The sequence below is a fragment of the Peromyscus californicus genome, unplaced genomic scaffold (assembly GCF_007827085.1).
Source record: "Peromyscus californicus insignis strain IS unplaced genomic scaffold, ASM782708v3 Scaffold_5__1_contigs__length_169319896, whole genome shotgun sequence".
NCBI lineage: Eukaryota > Metazoa > Chordata > Mammalia > Rodentia > Cricetidae > Peromyscus > Peromyscus californicus.
Window position 1 is genome coordinate 159,865,994 of NW_026294573.1, and position 8,374 is coordinate 159,874,367.

The window sequence follows — 8,374 nt, forward strand, 5'->3', positions numbered from 1 at the left end:
TACTGATTATGGAGCCACTTACGTTATTAAATACTCCGCTGCTTTCTGAAGCATGGATTAAATTAAACTTTGCTTAAAAAAAAAAAATCCCTTCCCTGTTTGGACAGCTCTGTAAAAAACTAGTCCATGATTTATTTTTTCATAATCATTTCCGCTTGACTGGCTTCTTTCCTGCTTTATAATTTGTAACGATGGCAAACTCTTACTTTTGGCAAGACACTTGAATACTAGCTACAACTGCCCTGCCAGGGAAGGAGGTTGAATTTATGAAATAACAACCTTATGATGACAACATCATGAATTTCACAGCTAATCCTACAAAAGTTCCTGATGAACTCTCTGGAAAATCCCCCAGGCTTATTCCCTCTGTGTCTTTGCCTTTTAATTAGGCACTTACCTCTGATCCCTTGAGTGAGAAAGCATCTGGGTTGCTATTTTGTGTGTGCAGTATTTCCCAAGACAGCATCAATATTCCTGTCCCTGACGTGCCTAAGACAAACTGTGTTCATAACTTGTACCAAAGACTGTGATCATAACTGCTCACAAAGGCTGCATACACATTCTGTAAGCAATTTCCCGGTACTTAGTACTTCCGTGCAGAGAGGCCAGAACTGGCTAGATCATTAGCAACACCTGCTCAGAGAGACCAGAGTGCTTATTCTCAGAATATAGAGGATTTGGAAATGCATGTTTCTAACATGCCATCTATACATTGATACTAGAGAGGCTTTTTGTGGGGCAGAAGAAAAGAATGGTTTAATTTCTTTAGGTTTTAAAAATGTATTTATTTATGTGTGTAAATGTCCGTGTGTGTATACGCACATGTGTGCAGGTGCCTGTGGAGGCCAAAAGAGGGTTTCAGATCCCCTGGAGCCGGAGTTTCAGGCTGTTGCGAGTTGCCGATATGGGTGCTGAAAAACCCAGTTTGCTCCTCTGGAAGAGCAGCAAGCACTGTTAAACCGCTGAGCATCTTTCTAGCCTCTAATTTAACTTTTGAGAGAGAGAGAGAGAGAGAGAGAGAGAGAGAGAGAGAGAGAGAGAGGGAGGAAACAGAAACACCCCATTTGGTCACTTCACTTACTTTGGCTTTCACCATGATGTAACTTGCCCTGCAGTCTCGCATAAGGCCGGTGAGTGGTTTGTGAGCAGAGCATCCTGTTTTAGCTTGTGAACACCCATCCATCACACCCTCTTCATCAGTACAGTTATGGCTCCCACCCCTGTTCTCTTCAAATACGGTAACGTGGCATACTTCCCAATAACTGGATTAGTGGCTAAATGTGACTCGTGTGAAGACATGAAGCTACTCCAGCACAACACTGCAGAGGACGAGAAGACACTTCCTGCTGTGACATTTACCTTACCGTGAAACAGAATGAAAGATGGAGATCTAGACATAGGAGCACATTTACATTCTCTCTTAAGTCTATTCCTAAGGCTCATTGAGCTCCATTTTGTACATGGGGGTGGGGTGTTCTGTGTCCAGGGCTAACAAGGAGTGCTGTGTGAGCAAGGGCTCTACAGCTTTTCACCAAGGAGGATGTCCTGCCTAACCAGGCCAGCAGAGCAGAGAGGGGAGTATGGTCAGGATTGGACTCTGCATCAGATCCTTTTCAGTCTTGCTATTGGCTCACAGAGCAACTGTCTGCTGCTGCTGTGGAACAAGCCTACGCCTTGTTGGCTGGCCAGTACCTGGGGTCCAGAATCCTCCATTCACCATCCACCGTGACCATCACTACACCACTTCTACAGTCTGACACGGCAGGTGGTTGTGGACATGTCAGCACACTCCTGGAAAAAGTGACTACATGTAAAAGATGCTGAAGGATTTGTTTGGATAGCTCTCAAGCCATCCAAAACGCTGCCAATAGCCAGTGTTTGCAGAATTGCAGAGAGACCCTATTAGCTTCCCTCACAAACAGGATGGAAAGTATCCAGTAGATTCCAAAAGCAACTGAGGAGCAGTTGGACCTCTACGAGCCTGAGATGAGCCTTTCCAGATAGGTGTTATGGTGGCAAGGGCAATGTCTCCTTGCACTCCCAGGTGGCAGGTTTCCCTAAAGCTGAGGTCACTCAGAAGCTAAAGCTTATCAAGGGGTCCTGTACTCATTCTTAGCTGCTTGTCCCCGTGTCCCCTCAACTTGGAAAAAAAACTCAGTGACTTTCTTCGCTCCTGCCAGCTACTGAAAATGTGTTACCTGCAGCCATTTCTTCGCCTGTTTGCATCAGTAGCCAAACGCCACACAATGCAGATACAGGTGGAGACAAATTTGTCACTCAGCACAGAGTGTCTTGTAGGAATAACACAGATGGCAGCAGCCTGGTCCAAGGAAAAGCAATTATTTCTATAATAAAAGGATGACATCTAAACAGTGTTTCTCAGGCCAGCAAGATGACTTGCCACCAAGCCTGATCTGAAGGCCTGAAATCAATCCCCAGGATCTATGTGCTTCAGGAGAGGACTAACTCCTGCAAGATGTCTTTTGACCTTCACATGCAAGTGAGTGCTTGCACATACAAACACATACACAATAATGTGCAAAAACAAAAACAAACAAAAAAAAATCTAAGTATTTCTCCAATACTTGTGTCCCTTGGTATATAGGGGACTGGTTCCAAGTTCATCCATCACCTAACCTCCGTCACACCAAATTCCCAATGTCCAGGTGTAAAATACAACATGACAGAGTATTGGTCTCTAACTTACACACATCCTTCTGTACATTCTTATTCACTAGAAGATTTATAATCCCTAATCTGGTGCAAATGTTTTGCAGGTAGTTGTTCTGACTTTTGTTTAGAGACTAAGGACAAGAAAGCAGTCAGTATATGCTTTGTGCAAATGCATGTTGGTGTGTGTGTGTGTGTGTGTGTGTGTGTGTGTGTGTGTGTGTGTGTGAATGATTTGTGTGGTTGGTTGAATTCATGAATATAGAATCTTAAGAGACTGGTGGGCTGACTATATGATCTCTGGAGTCTCCCATAAATCCTAAACATTCTTCCTGTCTCTAGACAGTTTTGTGGAGAACAGCTTGGGGCACTGGGTCTGACCCTCTGACTACATTTTTTTAAGTGGTGTGCTTGAAACAAAGTCTCACTCTGTAGCCCAGGATAGCCTGGAACTCACTACACAGCCCAAGGTACCTTTGAAATCAAAACAATCATCTTGCCTCAACTTCTTTCCCAAGGTACCAATCTCTTTCCTGAGGTACCAACCTCTTTCCTGAGGTACCAACCTCTTTCCTGAGGTACCAACCTCTTTCCTGAGGTAGGCACCAACATGCCTACCTGGTCCTACCTGAGTCAAGGACTCCTTCTGCCCCAACTCTTTCTGTCAGGAGTGGAGGAAGAACTGTGAGAGCGTGAGGTGCAGTGAACACTGGAAATCTGGTGGTTGGCCTGACATGCCCTCCTTCCCTTTCTCCATCCTTCCTCTTCCTCTACTTTTCTCCCACTGATCACTCTCTCTAGAAGACACACACAACAGTGGGTGTAATGATGCTGTTAGCCTGGCAAATATTTCAGCAAAGTTATAGTCACTTATTTTGAAAAATACTGGATTGGAAGCAAAGTGCCAAAAGGGGAATTTCTAGCCAGTTCTAGCAGTGAAGGTGTTTGCCAAGAGGCACTTCATGTACAGCCCCTGAGGCCAACTCTACCCTAACTGAAATGGGCCATGGGTGGAGACTGTCTCCTCCCTCCAGCTGGGTTCCTGTCCTACCCTCCTCCAAGAGTGTAGTGGGAAGACAGCCACGTGTACAAACGGGAGATGCTTTTGTTATCAATTTGGGCTGAACAATTTTTTGCTTGATCAAGTCAGCCCCGATTACTTCCAGTGAGCTGAGAGGAGACCCAGAGCTCTTCTAGTCCTCCTCCACCAGCTGTGCCACCCACTGCGTTGGTCAGGCTCTGGCTGACCATGTGGCTTCTCTTAGAAGCACAGGGGGCATCTCCTTCTCCATTGATTTTCTTCTCTGCAGGGTGGGCACTGGTAAGGATCAAACCTTTAGGGTTTCCATGGGTTCTATGATCAGCAGGACGAGTAGAACTTACCAGAATAATAGATCTCTTTCAGAGGGGTCTCATTATCCCTTGGATCCTGACTCACCTTGAAGGGCAAGGACCAAGATATTGCCTGATCTTTTAGTCCCTCAGACTTCATTGATAAAGGTCTCCAAGCTTTGATGCTTGAACATCCAGAATGGTAATTTCTACAGTCTTCCAGCTTTCACTTCTTGTTACATTTATACAGAGCTTAGACAAAAAAAAAAAAAAAAAATCTGATTTTCTTAAGACTCAGTTTCCCATGTAGACGAAGGCTGACATCTTTAACTTTACCCACTGACCTCAAAAGAACTGAGTTTAAACTGTATTCGTAGCCTAACCGTGACAAAATGGGGTAACCTGTCCACACATTATTAAACCACAAAGTCCTCATTTGTTTCCAGTCCTGAGCAGACATCACTGCTGCTTAGCTTTCCCTAAGGTTCTTTTACACATTTTATCTTCTTATAAAAGTATGAGAGTTAGACAATACCAAAAACATTCTGGGTATCCTGCACCAGGCCACAGCTGACGACCTTAAGTGGCCACGTAGGGCTCAATACACGATGAGAGTCCCTGCTGCAGAACTGGTGCCGGCTCTGGCCCGTGCTGGCAGCCAAGCAGCCACCATAGAGGAGCTGTGGAGGCGAAGGGTATCGGAGAAGGAGAGCTGGGGAAGCAACGCCGCCCATAGGCTGCGAGCACAGTGGTTGTGCCCTGTGAGCCTCGGGGTGGTCTGCACTGAGAGTGGAGAGATGTGCCCAGACGCCCTGACTACCCACAAGATCACCCCGACTCTGGACAACAGCAGGATATCTGAGTCAAGTCTAGGCAATGGTCCAGTATTTATGGTACTTCAGAAACCGGAAACCGTGAACCAGACCAATGACTGGTTGCGAAGAGTATTGGCATGTAAAGCCGTTTGAGCAAAAAATATATATACTGTGGGACATTCCAATGTCACTTCAAGGAACAAATATGTGATGGAGAGGCAGGAAAGATGAAGGAAGGAGCTGGAGTGAAGAGAGGCAGAACTAGAGACACAATGGCAGTGACCAGCGTGGAAGACGGCTGCAGTGGACTGGGGGGAGCATGTAGTTGCCAAGTAGGGCTTGCAGGGTGGTATGCAGTAGCCTGAAGTTTGTACGGCCTCTTCCCCTCTCTCGCCAACACGCTGATCAGCCTCCTGATCACCCTGGCTCTGAGCAACGATTGGATGCTTGAGATGGACAATGATTCATTTACTGGACTGGGCCTCTTTGAAAGATCTTCGGGGTCTTTGCTGCCCCTAGAGGCCATCTTAATATCCGTGTTCCATGCTACAGCCAGGGCATGTGCTGGTGGTGTCCATGGTCCATGCTATGCTGCCTCTCCAGGCCAGTGTTGATGCCTGAGGTCCATGTGAATGGACACGTTGATGTCCATGGCCTGTATATCCATCGTCTGTGCTACCGCTGGAGGCCATATTGATGTCTGTGGTCTGTGCATAATGATTGCAGGACCTGAGCTGCCAACTGAGGGCATGTTGATGTCCATGGTCCTGCTGCAGACAGGGAACATGTGGATGCCCATATCCCAAGCTACCACCAAAGGCCAGATGGATGTCCGTGGTCTGTGCTGCCACCAAGGGCCATGTTTATGTCCATTGTCTTTACTGAGGCCAGATATCACGCTGAAGTCCGAGGTCCATGCTGACGCTGGAGAAGTCCATAATCCATGCTGCTGCTGGCTATAGGGAGCAGAGAAGCTTCTATTGCAGTGCTATCAATGACTGCAGACTCATAGTTGAGAATGAGAGACATAAAGGCTTCTGGACAACCTCTCTCCACCACCCCACTCTTTTACTTCCTCTAAAAAATAAATAGTCTAGACGGGAAGCCATTGAAGACAACTCTTAAAAATTGTGGTAAGGTTGCCGAAGTGTAGTTCTCCACAACAGCTGGCTTCTGGCGGGAGCTGGGGGTGGAGAAGAACTCAGTTTTCTTCAGGGGGTTGGCCATTTGGGAGTTTGACCGTTTTCCAGTGAGTATATGGGCAATGCAGATTGAACTTTTTTTTTCTGTTCTTTTTCTTGGGGAAGGCCACAAGGGTGAGGGGTGGGCATGAGAAGATTGAGAAGTAAATGTGATCAGGGTGCATTACGTGAAACTCCCAAATATCAAAAATATTATGTTGGGAGTGGGGAGAAAAAAACCAAGAACAAATTTTTAAAAAATCAAATATACAAATAAAAAAAGCCTTAAAATAGGATTGGGGGCTAAATGCTCAGAACTATTCCCTTTGTGAGATGATTTATTATAAACTTCTGACCTCGATCGAGAAAGCCATAGAATCTTCTACAGCCTCAGCTTTCTGAGATATAAAATGAGAATTTTGAGAATTAAGTCAGAGATTCTGTATAAACATGGTGTTCCTGGTGCATAATAATTGCTTTATACATGTTAGTTATTGCTAAATTCTAAACCTATTGCATGCCCCTACCAAAATCTTCACAAATTTTGAAAAACTAATTTTAAATGGAAGAAATGAAAACTCTAAATAAAAATATTGTGTTGAATAGCACACGGGACAATCAATGTTTTCCCAAGGAAGGGGCTTATATCTGTCATGGACAAGAAATTATGGCTTAGCAGAATGAGTGGAAGCTAGACCTTAGAACAGAATACCTATAGCCTTGACATTGTCAGTGGCCTAAGGAAATCATTGACCTTCTCATAAGCCAAGATGTTCCTGTATATGTGGAAGTGTTGAACATGCTTTTGAGCATGGAGATAAAGATACTACCAAGTATGACCATTAGCTAGTAAGATTACTCCTTCGTATAGGTTGAAGTATGTACCCTGAAAATGTGTTTCATCTCTACTCCCCAGAACTGCCAAATATTACCTCCTTTGGTAATAGGGCCTTGGCAGAGATAATGAGTTAAAATATAGTCATTAATTAAGTTGTGCCCTAATCCCATTAGACTTTTGCACTCACAAAAAGATGAAATATGGACACAAAACTTGACACACAGAGGAAACATCACGTGATCATAAAGGTGGAAGCTGAGGTCATCAATCTACAAACAAGTGATCAACAGAATTGCCATCCTCCTACCAGAAGCCAAGGGAGATGCCAGAACACACTCTCCCTTGTAGTCTTTCGACTAGAAACCAATATGGTGACCCACTAGTTTTAAGCTTATTAACTTCCAGAGTTTCAAGAGAATAAGGCTCTTTGCTATGGCTATCTTAGGCTATTGAATGCTCTTAGAATCTTCCCGTTGGCCCAACCAGGTGGCTCAGCAGGTAGAGGTGCTTGTCACCAAGGCTGACAATCTGAGTTCAATTCCAGTGTCCTACATGGTGGAAGGAAAGAAATGACTCCCACAAATTGTGCTCTCTCTCTTTCTGTCTCTCTCCTGTCTCCACCACACACACACACACACACACACACACACACACACACACACACACACACACACACTTAATAAATGTAAACAAATACATGGTATTTTAAAAAACCTTCCTGTCTTCCCAAACTATTTCCGCAGCCTTGCTGCGGCTTCTGCACCCTCTTGTCAGTAAGACGGCTGTTTCATAGCCTCCTAGACGCACAATCTGTTGTTCGGAAGGCAAGTTTTGGGGCCTGTTTCCCAGCAGCACAGCCGCCACACCCGGGAGAGTCGCCAGGGCAAAAGGAAGAGCAGGCGGTTGAGCCTCGAGTGCACCCACAGGCCAAGTTCACGGGCAAGTTAGGCAGCAGCTCAAGCCCCCAGACTCTCACCACGCTCGGAGCTTCCACTGCTGGCAAGAATCAGCTACCCATACCGCTCTGCAGCAGGAGGGGCTGCGCTCAAGATGTTACTGGGGTCTAAAATGTCCAATAACTCACTCAAAATGGTGCCCTAACTGCTCCTGGAGGAAGTCCCTGGTTCTACTGTATCTTTGGGGGAAATCCCCTAATCTTACTACTTTAGTCTCACATTGAAAAGTTCTCCTCAGGGGACAGGAGACATGGCTCAGCAGTTAAGAGTACTTCCTGCTCTTACAGAGGACCTGGGCTGGGTTCCAAGCACCTACATTGGGCAGCTCACAACCGCCTCTAACTCCAGTTCCAGGGAATCTGACGCCTTCTTATGGCCTCCAAGGGTACTTGGATGTACATAGTGCACATACAGACAAGCAGGCATACACACATACACATAAATACAATTTAAAAATTAAAGATCCCTCATACTCTGTGCACCTCAGCCCAGCCAGGGAGTGGGCAGGAAATTCAAATCCAGACCATCAGGCTTCCTCCCAGGACTTTTAATTTTTAGCAAGGAAAACATTTTTTTTCCCAA